Below are 4,629 nucleotides of genomic sequence, written 5' to 3'. Positions count from 1 at the left end.
ATCGGCTTAACTCATGTTGATCTTGAGTAGCTTCCAAACTCTCTCGGATGACTTTCGCCTTATTCGTAGTCATCTGTAGGTGTTCGCATCCAATTCATATTGGTCGTCATGCGATGCTTCTCTTTACCTACTTCACTCCAATACAGTGGGGTTCGACACTGCCTTCCATACAGAATCTCATACGAAGACACTTCGATGCTCGCTTGGTGGATAATATCGTAACGAATCCTATCGATGGAAATTGCTCAATCCAGCTGCTTTCGACATTGCATAATGTACGGTCTCAACATAACTTCCAAGTGTGAATTCTGCACTTTGCTTGTCCATTGGCCTATGGTGAAAGGCGATGCAGTTGATAAGTCTCGCTCCAAGTATATCTGTATACACACAACTGTATAGCTCTTCTTCCGAACCTGAGCAGCTTAACTTAGCAAGTATAATAGAGACCTCATCCACTCTCACTGCACTACCATCACGCCTAATAGTGACTTTAACTTTCCTCTTGTGTAACTTTCCTCCTCATGCCCCCTAAATAAGGATATTCAAACTAGGCCACGAGAACACAATCTATAAGTCTTGGTCATAGTCGAACGCTAACCATAAGGTGCTTCTGAAGCATGCATCCTTAAATCAACAACCAACTCTCGTAACTCGATCAGCAATTCAAAAGGTAAGATTAGAACTTAAGTCTAATTTCCTCAAATACTGGTATCACCAAGTTAAGGTTGAGATTAATTCACTTGTCTTCGATTACCCTCCTAGTACTTACAATTATAAAACCCTTGCTCCTCATTGATTAACCAATAGTCTTAACCTCGACAAACATCAATTTTTTTTTTTTTAACTAAATTCATCAAGGTCATGAATAAAATTTCTCAACATCCAAATACCATTCTTGAAAACCCTAAGTTCCCCCAATTTCAAATAAATTCCATGAATCCACACCTCAAGCAATAAGGAATTTAAATCTTAATTCTAGCATCACCACCAATACTATGAACAAATCACTAGATCCTTAACCCATAAAAGTATTCCACACTTCTTAAATTCTAACTACGTCCCAAAAACATACACCTTATCATTGTAAATTATCACCAACAATATCAACCACCTTGAATCGATAAAGCACCACCAATACGAACCATGCCTAAGGAATCATCCTCATCTCATTAACCTCATTAACAACCAAGTAGAACTTTAATCGCTATCCGGATCTTGTTTGATTCTCTAAACGCTGTCGTACCTCCTCGTTGTGAATGATAGTTTAGGGATGAAATCCATGTTTACATCTCCCCACCCGACACGGAAATGGGTAAGGATTGAAACTACTTCAAATGTTTCTACTCCCCACTTTTACTTGTCGGTGACTTAAGTACCTTTATTCGAATCCTTCAACTTACTTTATCATGCCAAACCACAATGTCATCTAGTGAGTATTCCATACATCTTTGTACCCTTGGGGTGTATCGCATACATTGAATCGCATGCTTCCTTTGGGATCTCCTTTTCCAACGCAACAATATCCTACTTTGGATTCTCAATTGGCGATACTTAAACCTTAAGTCGCTCTTAACTTGCATAGGCAATGGCTAAAACTCCACATTGGAACAATAATAAAAACATGAATAAGTGCATAAAATCATATCTTAAAATTCATAGCATAAAATGAAATGTGCACGCTCGTAATGGAGGTACGTACGACACCTTCTAACATACTACGTGATCCATGATTCCAACTGTCGCCGACACTCTGCTACCAAGATCCCCTGGACTTGTAGCCAACATGATTATGGGGCTAGCTCTATATGGACCACATTGGTTCGCCGCCTCCATATGGTGCAGTATAATATCAAACAATATAACATACAAATACATGTATGAACATAAACGAAAAATACTTGAATAAAATACCCTTAAATTTCAAATATCACTTTGAAAAGTATTTAATTTTTAATAATCGACCGGGAAAAATATTTTGACACCTTGAGATTGGTCGACACACATCCATACTCGACAACAAGTATCGATTATGGGTGGTGACCTTGCTAAATCGTTGATAGCCGATACACACCTTTAGGCAATCATCCTTCTTCTCCATGAGTGAAACAAACGCCATTCACGATGATAAGCTTGACCTAGTGAAACCTTTATTCATCAAATCTTGCAGCTAAGCCTTTCAGTCCCTTAACCTTAATGGAGTCGCATGGTATGGCGGTACTGAAATAGATCGATGTCCAAAGCCAATTCAATAATGATTCGATATCCTTTTTACAGTCGTAATCCAGATAACTTGCTGGGAAATGTTTTCGAATTGCTTTCCACTATTAGCGGTCCCAACGCTCACCAGCTTCCTTGGCATCAACCACTTGGGCCATAGACCCTTAACAACCATTCTCCGATAGCTCCTTACAATGACGGTAGAAATTAACCACAGCAAAGGCTTCCTAACTCCTCTACGAAGCACCACTTCAAGTAAACTGAATCACTTTAACTTTACTCTTTTATGCTAGCGGTCCATAATCATAAGTTGCATAACCACTCGATCCATATCTAGGACCACTTCAGATCCCAAAAGATTCACAGAATTGGATCTGCCCCAATTACTTGACCTTCAAAAAGAAAAGACCATCCTTGACCATCGACTAGGCCATAGGAATTCTCCGTTAGGATAGATGATTCTAATTGACACCCTCGAAAATTAGAGTTATTCAAACTTGGGCAACGAATTTACTTCGAGACAAAGGGAAAGAACGCTTTAAGATGGGTAAAATGAGAGATTAGACGCGGATGGGATGCACAACAATGCACAATCCCTTAGGAATACTAGAACCTAGAGCTCTGATACCAACTGTCAGGACCCGTCCAGAATTCCTCCCCAGAACCCTAGACAAGCCCTGATCCCAGGGAAATACCACCGAACCTTCCAATGGAAAATCCAGCAGCACCTCCCCTAAGGGTAGGACTAACCAAAAATTACCTGCACTGAAAACACACTTCTATAAACATCCCCTTATTCCTCCCACAATACTACAAATTGATTCCACAAATTTCAGCACTTAAAAAATAACAGCAACTCAGTGCATAAATAATAACTACACGTCCAAAACAATATACAGATAAATGTGGAATTTATACAATGACAGATAAGAAGTAATACAGGATGGAGAGGAAAAAGGGAAGAAATACTTCTTGAACTTTCGACAACGAACTGAGACGTTGGGCTCGCCCCGGGCAATCAACATCTCCAACCTGGACCTAGGGGAACGGAATTTAAAAACGTGAGATGCTAATCATCTCAGTGAGTGACCCTATCTGCTAAACACCTTTAATATTATTAATATACCAAATAAAGAAATTTAATTATTACCAACAACTAAATAGATAAATAAATAATAAACAATTAAAGTAATATCTTCTCTCAAAACCCTCACTATTCACTCTATTGGAAAAGTTCCCCTTTTAAAATATTTTCACAAAACCCGATATTCGTACCTCCCGAAAACCAAGGGATCAAACCATTTGATAAACAATAAATAAATAAATACCCCAATATATAATTAAAATGTAATAAATTATAATAAATAATTTTTGAACACCTTTGGGGTTTGAAACTTTATCTGAAAATTACACTTGACGCACCACACCATATACCAGTGATGCCCTCCGATACCCAGCGTCCCGAGCACCGACTGGTGGGGAGATTAAAGAGAGAAACTTGCAAACGGCACTTCGGCATCCCGACAGTACCGCTGCTGAAACCGTCATCCCGACCAAGGGAGGGGTGGCTGTGGCCAATATCAAACTTGCCTGCCCACGGTCCAATGGCAACCATGGGAGACATAATACTTGCGCGCTAAACCACGTGTACATACACCAGAACACCAATGCTGTATGAGTGCATCTAAAATAATTATTAAACCAACCATACCATTTTCCAAAATTACCGTGGGAAATATATTAAATTTTCACACTTACCATCCCACATATTTTTATTTAACAAACCGGTATAAAAACATCGATAACAAATAAACCATAATTTTCTCGTAATACGAGGTTCAACAGATAAAATACCGTGGGCATAATTATAAAATTAAACCACCAATTTAACAAATATTTTCATAAAATATTTAAACCAATTATGCCCAAAATAATACTTAAAACCACGAACGACTATTATCGAAATATACTTTGCTCATGCATAATAAATAAATTAAATTACAATAAAACCATAACTAAATTGTACCACATGAGCATAATTTAAATACCAATTAAACATAATTAATTGCCCAAAATATTTTTGAAGGTGGGTCACTCACCTGGAGCACGCAATTAAACCATGATCCACTATGGGATCAATTACACGACTCACCCGTGCTCCTAGAACAAAGTTTACACACAGTCAAATAAATTAATATTTTATTCGGGTAAATAATACTCGGTACCTGGGGGGTTAAACACAAATGTTAACCAAAATGGTCGAATAATATACCGAATCGAAGCTCGTGGAACGAGGATCACGGATTCAGTCTTACTTTCCGGAGATCGGACCCGAGGGGGTCGGAATCTCGCCGGAAAGCTTTCAGGATTGGACTCCGTAATTCTCCCAAACCGTCACGAATTGGCGGAAAA

Source organism: Ziziphus jujuba, chromosome 2 (genome assembly GCF_031755915.1).
Source record: "Ziziphus jujuba cultivar Dongzao chromosome 2, ASM3175591v1".
Taxonomy (NCBI): Eukaryota; Viridiplantae; Streptophyta; class Magnoliopsida; order Rosales; family Rhamnaceae; genus Ziziphus; species Ziziphus jujuba.
This window is presented reverse-complemented; position numbering follows the sequence as displayed.